Raw genomic sequence first — 21,274 nt, 5'->3', positions numbered from 1 at the left:
ATAATGAAGCTAGTATCAAACAGGGACAGAGACAACAAACACAGAGACTCTGGACAGCTCTTCAGCCTGATTTAAATCCTCTCCAAGATCTGTTGACTTTTCTGCTCTTGGATTAGCTCTGATGCTTCTTTATATTTGTAATAAATGTCTTTTGTGTTTAAACTACCTTGAATTGATTTCCGTTGTGTGTGAATAAAAACTTTTGACCAATACAAGATCCTTCACAGCTCCCCAAATTATAATTTACAAATAACCATCAGATATGCTCAGTTCTCAGAAGAGTTCAGTGAGTAAGAATCTTCAAATCTGAGACTCAGCCTTCTGACTAAAGCTATAACCTTGGGTGCCTCAGGTGCAAGCTGATGAATAAGGGAAAAGTAATAAAAGTAAGAGGTCGATGAGAAAGAAAAGATGAGCAGGAAGCATATCAAAAAGAAAGCCAGGGGAGGGGGGACAAGGAGAACCACATGATGCGAGTTCTGGAATCTAGAATGCCAGCAGAAGTTACTTCAGAAGGCCCCTTACCCCTGACCTTTCGTAATCTTCACTTCACAGTTCCATGAACAGTCAACTTACCTTTTACAAAGGCCAAATGATTTTCAGTTGAGTTTTTACTGACATGGTCTTCATGAACATCAGGTAGTTCAGTATACCATCCAACCTCTTTGCATCAAAGCTCCTGCTAATGGCCACAGAACATCTGATGGCCTCAAATAATAGATCTCTGGGAGAGATATTCTTTTTTTTTTTTTTTTTTTTTTTTTAATTTTTTAGGCGAGGCAACCCTCGGTTGACCTCACAGATTGCAAGGACCTTGTCAGTTTACAATCCCTTATTTTTTTTATTTTTTATGCCTACAGCACCTGGTCTTCCTAGGTGGTCTCCCATCCAAGTACTAACCAGGCCCAATCCTGCTTAGTTTCTGAGATCAGATGGGATCAGGCTTGTTCAGGTTAGCATGGCCGTGGACAAGATATTATTTCTTAGCGCCACCTATGATGAATAATTGCAGACTGGCAGTCAAGTGTGACCCCAAGTCAATTTTCTGTATTGACCACAGTTTAAACCAACATCTAACAATAAATTCCATTTTGCAGTGCTCTTTAAGAAAATGTATTCCAAGGACCATTGAAAAAGTCAGGCAACAATTCTGTATGGCCTCTCAGTTCCAAATATATTACTGTCATTGTTAAAATAAATTTCACATTAGAAATTATTATCTATTGAATAAAATAATCCATTGAGTCCACACTGGTATAAATTTAAAAATTTTAGAAAACTGGACACAAAAGAAAGTGAAATGTCATCTAATAAATGTAGAGGGATGATAAAATTAGAAAACTATCATTTGGCAAACATCACAGTTATAATTGATTCAGACAAGGAATATCAATGGATGCTAAAAATGGTGAGTGAAAGCTTGATGATAAACAGGATTTTGACTTAATTGTAAAGTATCTCCCCACAAAATTATTACTAATTAAAAAGAGGAAAACAGTAACTTTATAGCAGAGAAACCCAGCAGACTGAACTCTAACCAAGTGATCAAAGTTAGCCTCACCGCTAATTGGACAAATCTATACCACGTGCCTCCTGATACAATGTGTAAAGGGGATGTATCACTTTTGTGACATTTCTGCCCAAAGTGCATACTCTGAATCTAATCGTGAGGGAAACATGAGACAAATCCAAACTGAGGGACATTCTGCAACAATACCAAGGTCATGAAATAAATACTCTAGAACTAATGTGGTTTAAAGGTGACTAAAAAGACAAGATCATTTAATGTAGCACATGATCCATGATTGAACTCTGAACTAGAAAAAAATTATTGCTATTTACCATAAAGGACAGTATTTAGACAATTGAAAAAATTTGGACAAGTTTTGTCAATTGAATAGTATTATCTAAGTGATTTGGGGGTAAAAGAACATAATGCCTGCAACTTAAACAGTTCAGAAAAATATGTATCTTATTAGATATAATATTAAAATTTTAGGCATATATATATGCACATGTATACATCTATCTATCATCTATATATCTTCTATTATCTATCTATCATCTGTCTATTATCTATCATCTAGTAACCTATCTATGATCTACTTACCTACCAATCTAGAGAGAATGACAAAACAAATGTGGCAAAGGCAAAATACTGACATTTTAGAAATCTGGGTGAAGTTTGGGATTTTTTTGTTCTATTACAACTTTTCTCTAAGTCTGGAATTATTTAAAAATAAAAATAAATACCATTCAAATCCCTTAGGACCAAGCAGTAGTGGCTCATATTTCAAATAGTTGATAAAATGTTTTGTTCCGGCAAAGTGTCAGCTTTAACTTCATCATCGAGATTACTCAGTTCATTTCCCAAGTCCCACTGTTACTCTCCCAGCTGCTCGGCGTTTGTCAGCACTGGTTCCTCCGAAGCTGTGAACACACCCGAAGGCCTTCCATGTCTTCGCGGACAGTTCCGATTTGCATGGGGCTGGGTGTCTGCAGTCCTGGCTCAGGAAGCAGGCTGTCTGTCTACTCACATCTTCCCAGTACCATAGCAACAAGGGGTTGTCCTGTACTGCTGGATGGGAAGAGGAATGCTGCTCCCTTCCAGTGAGGACCTGAACAAAACACTTCTATCCAGTGAGATAGAAGTGAGGGGAACATCTCATCCTTTCCAGGAACAATCTGTCAACCTTCAGAAACATTTTTAAATATTTTTTTCCTAACCATTACTATCAAATATGTCTTCTCCTGGGTTCCCTAGTACTTTAGAAGAACTAATACTTCCCTACTAGAATTCAGAACATACCTTGGCCCCTACACACACACACACACACACGCACACACACACGTGTGCACACAAACGTACTGAGAATTTCTCTGCACCCAAGACTTCCCTGGGGGCCCTTTCAGTCTTACATTACTCAGCACCTAGATTCTTCAGCTTTATTGTGGTTTTCTTGAGAAATCATGACACATCCAGCAAATCTTCCACCTCCAGAAAGAAAAAAAGAAAACTGAACATCAATGGTTAAGTGTGACAATTATCAGTCAGGAACACTTGGCAAGTTGGCTCCAGGTGTGAGCAGGGCAATGCTGGTTTTCCAGGAAATTATAAGTGCCCAGTGTAAGATATCTGTGTCTGGTTCTGTCAAACACATAATAAAACCTTGGAACTTATATGCTGATGGTAAATATCCTTCACAGTTAGTTGTCTCTCCTTAGGGTTTTCAATAAGGCTTTCATTGAGAGTAGGAAAAAATGTATATTGATGTCCCTGAAGGGAAATAAATGAAACACTCTAGTCATGATGCCAGACTGTGTGGTCATCACGCTGCTGATGTGTATGCTTTAATTTGGGCAGTGACGCAGAACTCTCTGGAGCTGGCCCTCAGATACTCAGCAATGAGAGCTCAGAAGGCCCTCCACAAGTCACTGTCCTCCACAAGTCACTCTCTAGACAAGACCTGTCTTGAGATAAAATTGGCAGATGCTAAAAGGTGGTAGTATCTAATGGTCACTTTGTCTTCTATAACAGAGATTGGGACTCGCAGACACAATGTGCCATCTGGAGTGATGGGAAGAAGGAAGACACTAGGGGCCAGAGATGTCGCAGGTAATTTGTGAGGGCATTTGTTTTGAATGGCCATTCCTAGACAATGCTTTTCCTTAAAATGTGTAGCTCGCTTAGAGCTGTGAGTGATTAAATAACAGGGTCCCCTGCCTGGAGGATGGTGGGGATGATGATGACCTGCACATGGAGGAAGCCAATTGCGGTGGACTTGGGGAAAGAATGCTGTGCTTGGTAGCCGGGAAAGAAGTTAGCTCTTCCTAAAGAACAATAGAGTGGAACTGATGACTGATTAAAGCTTATGCAACTTACTGTGATGTATTCTGAGGAGGTTGCCTAAATCTTTTCTTAATTTGGGTTTGTGTGGATTTCCATCCTGATTATTTATTACATGAAGACCGTTTGTTTCAAAGCCAGACTTGGCAAAATTCCTCAGATACTCACCTTAGTTACTAGACATCGTAAAATCCTATGTTGGTGCCAATGGAAGAAGATGCTTCAGAGTCTTGAAGTTTCACTTTGAAAACTTGTGCTAAAATGACTGGGAAATCATCTCAGGGCAAGACTGGAAAATTGCTGGTGCAGCTGGCTACTAAGCCAGATTTTGTTACCCGAGTTTGGTCTTCCTAGTAAGCAACTTAGCTATATCTAAGCAGACATCACGCGTTTACCCAAACTGCAAAATTTCCAAATCTCAAAGTGAGTTCTTTAATTTAGAAATGATGTGTCACAATGTTCAAATAATTTGTCATGTTTTCTCATCTCACTCTCACAAATGTATACTTTCTTTCAAAAAACGTTTCTGAGTGCCTCATAGGCTTCATAACTTGGGATAATGTGGGGGAACAGACAGAAATGGTCTCTGCCCCCATAAATTTAGACTGGCCTAAAAGAAACATTATAAATGCTACTTAATCCCAAAGAAAACAAATCTTTCTTATTGAGGAGAAAACTGAGGCTCCAAGGTTCAGGGATAATTCTTTATGCCCAGAACTAGAGGAAAGAGTTACTCCCTTTTCTATTATGCCATCCCATTTCTTAGGGCATATAGTTTCAATTTGGTTATTTTATTAGATAACCTTTCTTTGTCACACACACACACAAAAATAAGTTCAGGGGAGACTTTGCAGTGTAAATGTAACTTATATTATAGGAGATTATTAAATCGAGATAATTTCCTCCACTTGTTCTCTTTTTTGGCCCGTTTTTGTTGTGCTGGTAATTTCTGATAAAATAGAGTTCTCATTTCCATTATACAATTGCAGTGGCACTAAAATTTGGAGAAGGCATTACTAAATGTAGCTTCTCAAATCTATCCTTTTCTACAAAATGTCTCCTATTACTGAAATATCCTCTGTATATCCTCTAGCACAAAATTGCTAGAGAAATGTTGAATAAATAAATGATTGGTTTCAATATTATTTTAAAGAAACAAAACCCTATGTTTTCTTCCTTCAAATAGAGCATGATCTTAAATTACATGAAATGCCCTGATTATTCACTTGAACCTACGCAACCTATAAAAACCAATGTCAAGGTGAAATAATCTTATATATAATTTTTTCAATTAGCCAAGCTAATTAAAGAGGGCTGATTCTCAAATAATTCCCAAAATTAATAGTACCAGAATTGTTATAATAAGATGTCTCAAAAGATCTTTCCCAAAAGGGATGATTTAGTTGAGAATGAGTTGAATTGTATGTACAAATATTTAGGATCATCTTGAAGCATGTTTCAACATGCCTGTTGACTGTGTGTCTTTATAGGAATTTCATTTTCATTCAGAATACATACTCAATCTTTTCTGTAATGACAAAATTAAAATTTTCTAACCTTTCATTTCTACTGGGTGAAAATAAAGGCCCCAGTGAAAAGGCAGCAGCCAAACAAATAGAAGAGTGGAAGGTGAAGAGTTCCAACAGGAGTCGGACCAGATAACTTTGGGCAGAAGGTAACTGAGTATGCTTCATGGCCTTTCCAAGTAGTTCTGTGCATTAAAGTTTTTTCACATCATTGTGTAATGCTTGAGCATGTACTTGAACTCTAAATTAGCACCACTTGGCTTTGGTCCACTTTAAAGGCATGTTCCTCTTACCCAACAATGCCTTAGCTCAAATTGTACAGTTGACCCACGTGGAAATCCAAAAAAGGAATGGGATCAAGTCTCATGCACCCACTGACTGGCCAGAACTTGTAGCTTCAGACTGCGGTTGGTTCCACTCCTGGATCCCTTTCCTCTGTAAACTGCAGCTTAAGACATTTGATGAAGTTGAAGTATCATGTTGTGAGTTCCTTCTAAATCCATGATTTTGTTCTCCACCAGAAGGGAATGCTTGATGAAAGATGGTTCAGTCATTCAAAATGACAGACTGTATTTTGCAGAATAATTTCATTTTCTTCTTTTATTTATTGCCCAATAAACTGAATGTTCATGGGAAAGAATTTTTAGGCACTGTAGTATTTGTCTTTGGAATGTATTTTCCTACATATGGTAGCTCACAGCATTTGTAGAATGGATTGCAAACAGAAATCTTTTAATACAATTCTTCATTACAAATATGAGAAAACCGAAGGACCGCAACCTTAAGTAACTTGTTGAAGCTATGCAGATTGGTAGCTAAATCTAAAACCCAGGACTCGAGATTCCTAGTATTCCACATATGATTTCATAAGCACACGCAGACATTCCAAATCAGATTTCTCTCTCCCAAGCTCCTTCTTGATTTGAGTATCATTTACTTCTGGAACTAATTACAAATGTATAGTTTAAGCACTAAGCCCAGACCAGCTATTATTGCTTTAGGCTCTGTCAGAGTAAATACATGCAGGGATTTTCTGACTGTGCTCTGCAAAGCCTTCGCAGGGGCCATAGCTCAGACATGTGTTCGTGAAAGTGTGTGCAGATGTGCCAACATATGTGGCTCATGTGTTCCTGTGGGGTGGGTGTGAGGGGGAATAGGACATCTTCTCCTCCAACTCTGACAAGATTACTTCCTTTCTTACCTACTTACATATTGAGCTTCTGGTAAGAGTTTGTTTGAAAAACATCAAAAAATGCCTGTGGTGTCAGGCATTCCTGTCACAAATATCAGCACAGCTCAGAGATACCTTCTCCTGAATCCTGGGGAAAAAAATTATATTTTTATTGTAAATTATTTTTTGTGGTATAGAGTATATTACTGCAACCTCTGCAAATTTGGGCTTTCTAGTCTTTATGCTCCATTTATTATGTAGTGGTCGGCTTTTATTTGTTGGCTCACTTGCTGGTATATTTAATGATTAGCATGGCTAACAGACATTAAATACACAGTTTCATTTTATTGTTCACACGTTACTGAAAGTCAAAACTTTACAATAAAGCAATATGTTGATGCAGAGAATTTATTAGTTTAGGCCACAACCCCGGATCCTTCAGAAATAACGCATCAGATAAAGCCACATCAGGATATTACTTTTGATAATAAATGAACAAACTGGACCATCTCTACACCCAATCTGTAGACCGGATGGGATAATGTGGGCATCCCCCTCCCACCCTTCCACATTCCCACCTTATAGCCTGAAAGCAGGTCTTGAGTTGGTGGAATAGAAATTGTGGAAAGTGTTAGAATTTAAGCTGTGCATTCAGATAAAAAAAAAAATGACTTGATGTCTGTACCTTATTCTTAAGTAAATAATATACCTAAAGGTATGTGAAAATTATCTCTTTTATAAGCATACAGTTTTGCTGGTTCTGCCTTGAGGCAGACAACTGTGAGAGAGGTAATACAGAGAATTCTTATTAGATGGTTTGCTGTAACAAGATAAACTAATTAGCTCTTTCCTAAGACTCTATTTTGAGGTTGGAGAGACCATGAGAGCAGTGGAATCTGAAGTGGGAGAGAAAACATTACTGAGGAAGGAGGCCAAACAGAATTGGGTGGTGATATGCAAGAGAGAGATGCTAAAGACAAACTGAACTTATGTTACAGATTAAAAAGGATGTATAAAAAGCTAAAAATTGGAATCTGAAGTCATTTTGTTCCCAGCTTGTTCACTTGCAAATAATCCAATAAAAACATATAGTATGCATTATAGACTTCTTAAAGGTAAAGGTTGTGTCATTAATTTCTGCATATCTGGTGCCTAATATAGAACCTAGCATATTTAATCATTCCTTACATTTTTATCACTTTCAAGTAAATAAATGAATGCTTAACACACACACATGTGTATGGACATTTCCTACCAGAGGAAAAGATCTCTCCTTTTTTTAGGTTAACCCATTCCATAGTATTTCACATGAAATTAGATGCTATTTTTAACCACGTGCATGGAACTATCTTGAACAAAGAAATTGGCCTTCTCTAAATTCTGATACTCTTAGACAGAATTGAGATAAATATTTAACCATCCTTCCCTATGCCCTCGTGGATCTGAGCCGGCTAATTGAACACTGAATGTATACGTTAAACCACTCATATCTCAGTCACAGAGAAGGTAAAAATTGGTACAAAAAGAACATTCTTCTTCTTCACCATTAACATAATGCAAAACAAAAATCCACAAGAATATTTTAAGATATTAGGTTTATAAAGAGCTTTGACATACACATATGAATTTTATGATGATCCTTTGACATTTGTATAACTATGCACCCATAAAATTGCTTCAGAAATTCTTTAAAAAATAACAACCACACTTATATTTTGCTGTTTTTCTGAGAAAAAAAGGCACAGTATTTCTTAATCCATTGAGTTTCCATTCACAGAAAGGGCTAAGTCAGGAAAGAAAAAGTCAACCATAGAAAGGCATTATATTAGCCAAATGAACCAAATCAGAAAAGGAGAACACTATTTGCAATTTAACCAGCCAAGTTAAACATGACACGATTAGAGTCAATCTTTGGGGATCAAGTTAGTAGTAATTGCTCCTTGTTTAATTTAGCCAATTAAAGGCCAAACTCTTTTCCAAATTGGCTATTTTCAAAGCAATCGCACCTTTGCACTCAGAATTTTTTTCAGCTTGCTATTTTTAATTTAGGTATTTGACTGCTTAATGGATGTATGTGTACATGGACTCATGCCTAAATATTTGCACATAATACAAAATTAATATGCATTTTTATTGGGCAGAATAATTCACTTCTTATTATAATAGGCTGTTTAACCAGCTCAGGGTCATATATGTTTTTACATGTCCAATAACTCCCAACATCTGAAGAAAATATTTAAGCTGTAAAATATATTGCTCAAGGGAAGATTCCTAGAAAATAACTATTAAATTTCAAAAAAAAAAAAAACCTGAGCAACTAGGGTTTTAATATCTAGAAAAAGTATAAAAGAGAACTATTAAGTTCATTTTCTACCAATTCTAAGTGAATTTTCATTTATTTTGTCACCATGAGTCAGTTAATGTTTATGGGATGTTCATTCTGTGCAGAGAACTGTTCTTGACTAGATGATTCCAACCAAAGCCCCAGAAATTATTCTTGTCTCAAAAAACAGCTACTCTAAGAAAATGAGAAGACCCAAATCATGTGGGGCATAACTACAAAGGAGTGAAATCTGGAATTAGCTACTCAACTTTCTACAGTGGGATAAAAGGATATACATTGGTATTAAGACCAGATTCAGCAAAGGAGAAAAGAAAACAGTTGGGTGAAAGAGATTGGCATAGCTCTATGAATTGAGTCTGACGGAGTTAATCAAAAAGGTTTTCTGGTGAAGTCAAGTAGAGTAAGCACTACAGAGAGCATCAGAGGCCTCCCAACTAAGGAAGTGCTGAAAGTTAACTTTGCAGGGGGAAAAAAAAAGTAGGCACTCTAAACTAAAGGAAATATAACTTTTTAATGCCTTTGAAAATTAAGGATAAGTTTTTACATAAAGTGTGGATCTACATATGGAGGCTAGACTAGACTTTAATTTTCAGGATCTAGGGACATTTTCTGCCTAACAGAATGTGCGGTTGCTTCAAAATCTCAATACCATATTGTATGCATTACGGTTAATTTTACAATCCGCTTTTTTCTACACATGTTCCATTCTTCGTGGAGATGAAAACCTTAACGCTGTCACCTGTTCTGGATGAACTTGATTACAAAGGGAGGTAATCTGAGAGCAGGGTAACATTATGGTGAAGTGAAATAAAAACTGAAGTGATGTGGCGGAGCTCGGTGCGGTGAACTGGAATAAACACTGGGTCCTTGGCTTCTAGAACAAAGTACTCAAGGCTCCTTTGCTCTCCTTGGATTAGGTGTGGGGTGGAGAAAACTTCATCCTCAAAAGGAGATGTTGCTGTCATCGGTCACATTTTGTGTTGTTTCATAGGCTAACATTGTGGCAGGTATAATGAATGCAAGTATTGCATATTGAAAGATGGACTTGTCCCTGGTTCGACTCCTCTGAAATGATCCCTCTTTTACTATCAATTTTAAATGTTTTTTCTTCTCCCGTAGAGCGAACCTCTGGCTGGCCTAGGAAAGCCTGGGTCCAAAGCTTCCTTCAAATGTTGTCTAGGGTTCTTGTTTACTCTCTGGCTCTCTCTGGCTCAAGTTCGGATTGGCCTTTCTTTCTTCAGAGGAATGCAGTCTGAAGGCTTAGGCTTGGGGGGGGGCAGAGAAAAAAAGTACCATCATGCCTCTGTCTGCTGTGATTCTAGGCAGAGCTCAGATATCTGGCCCACCCCACAGAGGTGCACTGAGGTCTGTGGGCTGAAATCCCAGCTTAAAACAAAGTGTTGCTTAGCTTCACATGTCATTTTTCCATGGATATATTTACTTTGGGGGCCCTGTGGAGAGGTAGGTCTACTTGAAGACAGAACATACATATTCTCAAAAGTTCTGGCCCAAATACCCAACTAAACTATCATAATGATCATCTTTTAATGTCATTACAATCTATAATCTCCAAAAGACATGAGTTCTACAATTGCCTAGTATACTTTGTTGTGCAATCTTGGGCAAGGTGTTTTTTTCCAAAAAAATTTATTCTCAATAGCAAACCTAAATGATTGATCAGCAAAGAACCTTGGTCAGGTACTATATGATATATTAAGGGAATCAACATTTATTTTAACAACATATATGGAGCTTTAACTGAGTAAAATATTGTGTAGAGTGCTGGAATTACCAAAATCAACAAGTCACAACTTCCACCCTCAATGTAGAGAAAGGCAGTTATATAAAACACGGTTCTTAAATATAATCATAAACAGATAGACCAGCAGGCCCACATCACGAGATATTCAACACAAAGATGGCATTGAATTTGTTTCTGTTTTGTTTATTTTGTTTTTTAGATTCTACATATAATCAAAATCATATGGTATTCATCTTTGACTTCTTTCACTTAGCATAATACCCTCTAGTCCATATTGTTGCAAGTGGCAAGATTTCATTTTTTATGGCTGAATAATATTCCATTGTATATATGTACCAGAACTTCTTTATCCATTCATCTATCAAAGAACACTTAAGTTGCTTTCATATTTTGGAATTGTAAATAATACTGCAATGAACATAGGAGTACATATATCTTTTCTAATTAGTGTTTTGGGTTTCTTTGAATAAAAAGGCAGAAGTAAGATCTAAAAAATAAAGTAAATAAACAAACAAAACAGAAACAAATTCATAGATATAGAGAACATTTTGATGATTGCCAGATGGGAGAGGTGTTTGGGGGACAGATTAAACAAGGGGGAGAGGTTAAGATGTACAAATTGCTAGTTATAAAAACAGTCATGGAGCTGTAAAGTATAGCATAAGGAATACAGTCAATAATATTGTGATAACTATGTGTAGTGTCAGATGGGTACTAGACTTATCAGGATGATCACTTCATAAGTTATATAAATGCGTAATCACTATGTTGTACACCTGAAACTATTATAGTATTGTACACCAACCGTAATTTTAAAAAATTTTAATTATTTAAAAAAAAAAAGAAGGATGGCATTGAGATGGAGGTCATGAGTTAGTTGAAAAGAGACCCTCTAAAGAAGATTAATTTTATAACCTGTAAAGAAAAAGAAAAAATGGAGAAAGGAAAAGATAGTGACATGTAAGGGAAATGACATCAAACTAATGACTGCCTTTTAACTCTTTCCATTCCATTAAGAATTTGAATATAGTAATCATGAAAAGGAATAGTAATTGTGTCTTTTTTTTTTTTTTTTGATGCATTGAAATCTTGATGTCTTGTAGATCCTGGAGGAACCCGGCCCCTCACAGTTAGCCAATTCCTACAGATAGTAAAGGACATACTTGCAAGCACATCTTTCATATGCAACCCAACCAATCCAGAGCCCCATACTCCAATCATGTCCTTTATGGGGCTTTCATACTATAGGCCACTATCCCTGCCCTGATCACCCCATAGCCAGTGCTATGCTTACAAGAAGAGGATGAAGAGCTAGCTTGCTTCTTTCTGCCATGTGAGGATACAATGAGAAGTTGCAGCCCAGGCAGAGGGCTCTCACCAGAACCTGATCATACTGGCATCATGATCTCTGACTTCCAGCCCCCAAAATTGTGAGCCACCCAGTTTATAGTATTCTGTTATAGCAGCTCCAACTAAGACAGCCAGGTACTAAACAACTAGGGATATCCCCTATGCCTGCTGAAATTATTCAAACTAGCCAATCTTAAGCCTGACTACCTTGCCTCACCCATTCCTTCCCATGGAAACCACAATAAAGGCTCTGATCCATGTTTTGCCCTTGCTCTCTCTGCCTCCTGACAGACCCTGGTGCTTCCCTGTGCCCCTTCCCACCCCATGGCAATGCACGCCACTCTTCTCTTGGGAACTGTGAATAAATAGTAAGCTATCTTTTCGATGGCAGTCTCCTGATCTGTTGACCTCACCAGACCTGAATAAAAATAAAATCAACATTTTAAAACAATGATTTATGAAACATATGAAACATATGAAAGATTGTAAAAGACCAGAGAGAAAGAAAACATAAGAAACAAAAGTTTCAGAGGAGCGGAAAGACCTCAATAGTGCAGCTGGAGATAGTGTGGGACAGAAGCCTGGGTTGTTCAGCCACTCCGAGTGAAGGAAAAGACATTTGAAAAATAGAACTTAGGCTGCATAGGCAAGTTCAGCTTTCGTACTTCTTTTCTTGTCTTATAATTTGTTATACATGATTTTCTGTTAAGTACATTTCTGTCTCTTAACCAGGTGGTCAGATTGCTGGCAAGAATTGACAGGTTTATTTGCACTATATTTCCTGGGATTCCTAGATTGAAGAGAGGGTGGTGGATGGCTAGAGAAGTGGATCCAGAGGAGAGGAGAAGAACATGCTGACAATAGAACTTCTCAGCATCTGTTACTCCATACACTAATGCTATTTTTATTTGCTGGAAAAATAAATCTAAGGATGCCACTCTCCTATTGTAAACACTCTGATTTTCACTACTACAATGTTTGGCACACAAAAACATCAGCAATTGAGTTAAAACCTATCTTTCCAGTACTTTCACCCTGTGGACTTTGTTGAATCTTCAGTTTCATGAAATTTCTCACCATTTCTTGAATAGTCCATGCTTTTATAGCCAGCGGAGCACTCAATCAAGATCAATAGAGAAATGGGAAAGTAATCCTTTATTAAGAGATGGACAAAACCTTGCTTACCAGAAAGACAAGGCTCTCTGATAAAAGCATAATTGGAAAACATGGTTTCCTTTCAGGGCTGACTCTGTCCCTCCTTTCATCACAAATATCTGATTTATGGCTTCCGAAACCGGGGACACTTGCCATGAGAGAGGATATTGCCGGACCTGCTGAGCAGATGCCAGAACCCCTTAAGCAACCAGCTGCCCTGCACAGAAAGTACTCTTTTTCAGCTACTCACTGGGAGAAAGAGGAAGAGAGCATTAGGAAGAGGGCAAGGCTACGTAAACTGTTTGCTACAGAAAGTCTGGATGTGGGGAGCTGAGAATCCTCCAAACGCCTTTTACAGCTCAGGGAATGTCAAGTTCTGATTCATCACAATGCAGAGGGCATTTGTAAAGGCACTTCTCTTTCTCCAGCCCGTGTCTGGGAAAGGTGAAAGTACCTTTCTTTGAGTCAGAGAGTAAAATATGAGAAAGAATGCAGTTTCTCCATAATCCTTAACAAATGTACTCTAGTGTTTACATTTATTTTCTCCATTTCTCTCCAGTAGGATGGTAACCATATTATCCACCAATACAGTGTTTAGCAATAATAAATTTCCATTCAGTGAGTAATACATGAATTAATGAATGAATGAATGAACAAATCCCAGGCAAAGGGAGAGAATGTACATAGACTTTTATATTTTTTTAATAAAGAGCAAAAAAATAATCCACAGTGATAAAGACTTTTACATACAAAATGTCATTAAATCCTCAAAACAACCCTGAAAAGTAGAATTATTCCCACTTTTCTTATGAGAAAACTGAGGATTGGAGAAATCAAATTAACCACCTAAGTACGTACAATTAGTACATGACCCTAAGACTGAGGCCAAAGTCTTTCAGTTGTAAGCAGACAATACTAAATAGAGCTGTCCGATCAGTTTTATGGAGAAACTTGCCACATTAAAATAGGAGAAGAGCTAGAGAGAGAAATAATGAATTAAAGTTCAGTGTTCAAACATATAAGTAATGCCTACAAATCAGTAAGAAAATGATATAGAACTTAACAGAACGAGAGGCCAAAGGTATGAACATGTAATTTATAAAAAGGAAAGATTCCCAACCTTTCTAGGAATCAGAAAAACTCAAATTAAATTGATGAGATGTTTTTACACTCAACATTGGTAAAAATTTAAGAAGTTTGATAATATCAAGTTTTAGTAAGAATATGAGGAAATGAAACAGGTATCACCATACATTCTTGACAAGTGTAATGTGGTATAGCCACTTAGGATGGCGGTTGTCAGTTTCTCTTAAAATTTAAAACACATATTCTCTATGACCCAGCAGAGGTCTAGAAGGGAGATTCTGTATGTTTTAGGCAATATGTCAGACTCATTGAATATCAGGGAAAATACAATAACTTCTATTTATATTTAACTTTACTCTATCCTTTTAAATTTTCTCTTGAGAGTCTTTTGTGTGTGTGTGTGTATGTGTAGGGTGCTGTAGAGTGCTGCCTACATGTTCTTTCAGGGCACAGGCCCTGGATCCCCAGCTGGCAGGAGTGACTGCCAATGGCCTAGTGGCTAAAGCTACTAAGAAATCGCCCTGGGCCCAGGGGAGCTCCTTCATCCTTCTTGGGTTGCCTGTATCCAGTGACTGTTCAAAGTGGGTGTAGTTGGCCTACCTTTTGCCTTAATTCTAGAGAGCTTTATAGGGCTTTCCCAGCCCCTGAACTCCTAAGGGATCAGCTGAGCACTCTTTGGCAACTGCAGTGCAATTCACCTTCTCTAAGCTCCATCCTACTCTCATCAGTAATGTTCCCATATGCAATCTCAGAGCCTCAGTGCCTGTTTCCTGGGGAATTGACCTAAGTTTTAAAATGTGCACATTAGTATAAAAACACATACATGAAAATTAAAAATATTTAAATGCACATATATTTTGGCATGTACCCAAAAATGAGTTTTACTGATACAGTTGCATGATGGGAGAAGTTTAGAGAGTAATGCCTATTGTGAGGTGAGTTCTGTTCTCCTCAAAATTCATATGTTGACTCCTAATCCCTTAGTTTCTCAGACTATAACCTTGTATGAAAATAGAATCGTTGCAGATATAATTAATTTAGATGAGATGATATCTAGGCAGGGTGGGCCCCTGATCCAATATGGCTGGTGTCCTTATGAAAAAGAAATTTAGACAGAGACACACACACAGGGAGAATGCCTTATGAATATCGATGTCATGTTACCATAAGCCAAAGAACTACCAGAGGCTAGAATTGAATCCTGGAAAAGATCCTTCCCTAGCATCCTCACAGGGAGCATGGCCCAGCCAAAACCTTGATCTTGGACTTCAGGCCTCCCGAGGTGTGAGGCAATAAGGTTCTCTTGTTTAAGGCGCTGGGTTTATAGTTCTTTGTTTTGGCAGCCTTAGCAAATGAATACAATGCCTGAGAGAAACAATCACGAATATCCCCAGGGATATAGTCTTTGTAAGTTTATAACAGCAAAACAGAAAAAAATTATAAATAATTTAAACAGTCATCAGTAGATAAATAAAATACAGCATATTCATGTTATGGATAAATTTAACATCAGTTTAAAAGCAGTTTCATTATACTGACACAAAATATTCAGCAACCATTATTATTGAGTGAAAAAAGCAAAAAGCTAAATGATATGCAGAGAACAACACCATTTCATAAATGTTTAAGAAATATAAAAGAATTCTATACCTTTTATAAATCTGTCCGTGAATATGAATATACAGAGAAATGACTGGAAAGGTAGGCTTTAAACTTTTGACATTGTTTGCCTCTGGGAAAAGGGTTAAGAACGGAGTTGCTAAAGGGATTCTTCATCAGTAATATTTAACTTTTAATAAGAGAACATACTCACGAATTTCCTTCATGAGTAAAAATTAATAAAAACAAGTAAAAATTATCTAGGGAATGTAATGTAGGATCCTGGAACAGGAAAAGGACATTAGGTAGAAACTAAGGAATAAACACTGGACTTTAGTTCATAATAATGAATAGATACTTGTTCATTAATTATAACAAATGTACTATAGGAATGTAAGATGTTAATAACAAGTAAATCTGTGTGCAGACAGTTATATGGGAACGCAGTACTATCTGTTCCATTTTTCTGTAAAATCTAAAACACAAAGTTGATTAATGAAAAAAACATCTATGGCAGTTGAATCATTAATAAACTAAAGATTCCTGGGCTTCTTATCTGGAGATTTTAATTCAATAGGTCAAGGGCGAAGCCCAATAATTTTCATTCTTATTAAGCATCCCGAGGTGATTCTGATGTTTTGGGTTACCACAGGCTAGAATAAAAATAAAAGAAAATCCAACCATACCTATCTGGTTAACAAAGGTGGTTCTTAAGTCTTTTCATGGTTTTGCTTGAGGAAAAAGAAAGAGGAAGAAGTGATATGGAGCATATTTTCACTCTGGGATGGGAGGTCCATTAGGCTGGGCTCAGGTAAGCTGGCCCTGAGGGCCTGACGACTAATAGCCAGGTGTAAGGCCATAAGGAACAGCTTTTCCCCCTACCCATTGCCAAAGTTTGGCATATGGTTGGTTCTCCAGATCTTCAGTTTATTTTAAGAATTGTTATAATTTATCTCCCAAATTAAAATGTTTTATTTTCAGTTAAAATTTTTATGTGTAACTTGAAAATATGGCATATTTAAGCCTCTTCCTCTCTCCCTACTCCCCACACTACTCAATTTATTGTTCCTCATTTGTACTCCCATAAGACTTTATACATATACCATCACAGAGGTTATTACAATAGATTATATATGTGTGTTTATATGGCCTCCATCACTGGCCTTTGAGGACACTGAGCCTCCTCATCTTTATAAACCGTGATGTTTGGTGCCATATAAGGCACATATTATTCATTCATTCATTGATTTATTTTATAAATATTTTTTGAGAGGCTAATATGTGCTGGGCATTCTCCTAGATAGTGGTAAGACAGCTGTGAAAACGATAACATTTTTTGCCCTTAGAAGTTAACCCTCTGGTGAAACAGGTCATTGTTAGTTAGACTGAATTGTCTGTCTCAGGCTCTACAATCTTATGAATGAAGTTGCAGTAAAGTGCGATTAATTATTTTAATTGTAAATAAGACACCTCTATGACAGTCTTTAACATGGAAGAACTCAATTACGAGAGCTGACTTTTCAATAACCCTCAACTATGCCTAATACCAATGCTAACCCTACTTACTGTTCCCAAGCTGGGTTAGTGCTATCTGAACTTCATTACCAGCTTCCAGAATGGTCCAGCCACATTTAGGGACCCCAATGCCATAGAGTGCTGACACCATTACCAATGCCATTATATGTATGGCCTTAGGAACCCCTGGCCTCATTTTGGGAGAATACACTTAATAGATTAAGATCTTTACCTTTTAAGCACTTAATAGAAGAAAGGAGGAAAAAAATTCATCATCTATGCTCTCATTTATAGTGCCTTTAAAACTGGAGGGAGTTGGTAAACAAGAAAGAAAACCAGAAAACTAAGAGAAGATAAAGCAAACTAGAATATTGAGGTGAGGAGACCATTACAAATTCAGGACACATCTAGAGTCTCTGTAAGCCTTTTGGAGGCCTGGACATGGGAAGGAGAGAAGAGGAGGAAGGCAGAAAAGTGACAAAGGGGCTAGAATGCAAAGGGTTAAAGGTGAACAAGGTGTGGCTGAGGGAAGGAAGCAATAGTTAGCTCTTCTCAAGCACAGCAGTCACTGTGACAAGTAATTCACACACATCTCTCATTAATCTATCCCACAGGTTGTGAAATGAGAACACTGTAGTGCTAAGCTTCCACGTTCTCTGAAGGTCTGAACTGGGATCCACACCCAAGCGGGCTCCAGATCTGAAGCCACAGCCTGAACCACTGCATGCACTGCCCTGCTGAAAGGCAAAGAGCAGACTCCCTGAAGACTGGGAGGTATCAGTGGGCAGGAGGACTCTGCAGTCCACATGGTCAGTTACATCTAGGTATCCGCAAGAAATCTGGGTCATGAGTCATGGAGCCTATGTAGAGATATTGCCTGGAGTTGTATTTTCCCAAAGTTTTTCACCTAAGAGCAGGCTAGTCTATACAGTGACTTTGTGCCAATTTGAAAAAGACACCCTCTCCGGGTGGATTAAGTAGAAAAGATGCCCATTCCTTGGGGTCTGTGACCTGAACCCCAGGCAAGGCACAGATTTGGAGCAGCCCTGGCTTGTTCTGTTATTTTTATGCACAAACTACACAGCCATCTGTGGGTCTGGTGGGGCTCCAAATGAGAGCAAAGGAGAGAATAGAGGCGGAGCAGCTGGGCCCAGGTGTTGGTCTGGGTGGGAGGGCAGCTCGTGTTTGCTCCACAGGATAGAGAGTAAACCGTGTCAGGCAGCGAGTCTCCTCTTTTAATATTGGGCATTGAATTATTCAAAAGCGCTTTGATTGAAAAGCTGGTCTTCCCCACTTCTATTAATCAAAGGGCTAAAGCATAAATTGGCTTTCAAAAGGTAGTTAGAAATGAATTTTATCCTTTAAAAAGGAAGAAGAAAAGATGAAGTGCCAACCACAAATCTTCACAATGGAATACCCAGGAAAGACAGACAGTAATGGTAAGTAGCAAAACCTTCGTATTGATAATATGCCTGCCCATGAGTGGTTCAACGCCTCTTTCTATATTTTTAAATGTACTCATACCTCTCAATCTTCCATGTATTTTAATTACCATTATTATAAGAAATGACAGAAAAACAAAATGCCTGTATAAGCTCACATAACACATTAGCATCTAAGAGAGATTAGAATTCAGCCTCCTCGTGTCCATTTTCAACAAGATCATATAGCTAGAAGATGACCCAAAATGGCAGAACGGAAGCCAAGATTTAAGACCCACTTTGCTCATGAGTCCCTTGAATGAGCATGCATAACAGCTAAAATGAACAGGTTTCATTTATTATTATTAACAAACATCACAGTGCCTACATCTCAGAAGCCCATGTACAACAGATTTCACTGCCTACCCTGCAACGCAGGACTCACTGGCTCCTAGCAAAAACTCAGAGCCTCCAAGGATGGCACAAAACAAATGTCTGAATGACCCGTTAGGCATTTGTCCATTAATAATAATAACTACTTCACTAAGAGTTTACTGTTTGTGGAAAATCGTACTAAGCATTTTGTGTAGTTTACTTCTCAGTACTCTTACCACAACCTTATTAGGAAAGTATCATTGTCCCCATTGAATACAGACTTGAGAGGACCGATCCAAGTTTGTGCAGCTGATGAAAGGTCAAAGTTGAGACTCAAATCCAGGGGTTTAGTCTAACCTTAATATTCTCTCTAACCAAAGTATGTCCCTAAAATGTAAACACTGATTCTTTTCCACATCCTTGCAAATACTAATAAATGCTACTGTCTGTAAATGAAATCAATTGTATTAGTCACAGTTCTCCAGAGAAACAGAACAAATAAGATATATAGAAAGATAAGTAAGAGGGTATTTATTATAGAAATTGGCTTGTGTGGTTATGGCAGCCGAGAAATTCCATAGTCTGCCATTTGCAAGCTGGAGACCCAGGAAAGCAGTGGTGAAAAAAAAAAAATCCAATCCAAAGACCTCAGAACTAGAACCAGAGGAGCCCATGGTAAGTCCCAGCCTGAGTCCAAAACTTCCCAGAACAAGAGCGCCGATATCCAAGAGCAAGAGAAGATGGATGTCTTTGTTCTATTTGGGCCCTGAACGGATTGGTAGGTGTCCACACACATTGGTGAGGGTAGTTGTCTTTGCTCAGTTTGCCCATTCAAATGCTATTTTCTTACCAAGAAGCCCTCACAAACACGCCCAGAAATAATGTTTTACCCGCTATCTGGGCATTCCAGATATAAAATTAACCATTACATAAATTTAGTTCCCAATTAACATTTTCAATGAAATTGACTACACTAGACCAGACTAGATAATATCGAGTGCATCCCAGGCAATAAAGGTAGTTAGTTTTGTGAAACAGTTGTTTCAAATTGTGTGTGTGTGTGTGTGTGTGTGTGTGTGTGTGTGTGTGCATACTACTGGTTGGTGATGTAAAGTATCTTTTTGTGGGTCACAACATCAAAGCCTGAGAAGCACCAAGTTTGGAGCCAGTCCTTGCTGTCACTCAGTTTCTTAGAGCCTCCCTTCTACTCACAGCCACTTCAAAAGACACTGTGCATCTTGGAATACACTTAGGAGGTACTACTGGTGATGTGTTTAGTAAAAACTGATGACATAAATAAGAAATCTTCCTTTCAACTCCAAATGTCTCCTGGGTTTTAGTTTATTTCCTTTTTTAAATTACATGTGGGCCTTCTGTTATAGGAGCTAGTTGTAGGGTCTGTGTGATCCAAAGTTGATGGAGCAAACCTGGAGTCTACAAGTGGGTCCCGTGGGGGCAAGGGGGGGGGGGCAGAGGCTAAATAATTAATAATTAAATAATTTAGTCTTGGAGCAGGCTTGGAACTTGCAAGAGTAGAAGGAGAACTTTAAAACTTTTAAACCAGGTATATCATGGCCATTGGCTTTGCTGAGTGAACTGGTATTTGAGCTAAACCAACTGAGACCATGAAACCTACTGTAAACATGATTCAAAGGTGTCCAGTGTATACATCAAAACTCTGTCTCCCATTGGAGTCAAGTTCAGTGGTGTATGGGCTAAAGTAAAGAAAGGAGAAGCAGAAGGCCTCAATGGGAGGAAGAGATTGAGTACACACACACACACACACACACACACACACACACACAAAACTATAAGAGGACACTTCCAACCTTCAAACCCATTTTCAGAGTCAAAGTGGTGACAGCAAAAAACGGAAATGTGAATGGCCCAATAATGTGCAGGGGCTGAGTTATGGGGATGGCTAAGCCGAGTGCAATACTTTCCCTCCCTCTCTGTCTTAGTCAGCTCTGGCTGCTGTAACAAAATACGACAGACTGTGCAGCTTAAACAATAGACATTTATTTTCTCACAGTACTGGAGGCTGGAAGTTCGAGGTCATGGTGCCAGCACAATCAGGTTCTGGTGAGAGCCTGCTTCCTGACTTGCAGATGGCCGCCTCCTTT

General features: G+C 38.1%; 1 non-coding gene across 1 annotated transcript; it reads right to left on the bottom strand.

Annotated features, from left to right (window-relative positions):
* Positions 1-851: 851 nt before the first annotated feature.
* On the bottom strand, positions 852-970 carry LOC118606656. Its single transcript, XR_004952570.1, has one exon. It is a non-coding gene; the product is annotated as a 5S ribosomal RNA (ribosomal RNA).
* Between the last annotated feature and the right edge of the window lie 20,304 nt (positions 971-21,274).

This window comes from Rousettus aegyptiacus, unplaced genomic scaffold (genome assembly GCF_014176215.1).
Source record: "Rousettus aegyptiacus isolate mRouAeg1 unplaced genomic scaffold, mRouAeg1.p scaffold_m13_p_1, whole genome shotgun sequence".
Lineage (NCBI taxonomy): Eukaryota > Metazoa > Chordata > Mammalia > Chiroptera > Pteropodidae > Rousettus > Rousettus aegyptiacus.
This window is presented reverse-complemented; position numbering and strand designations above follow the sequence as displayed.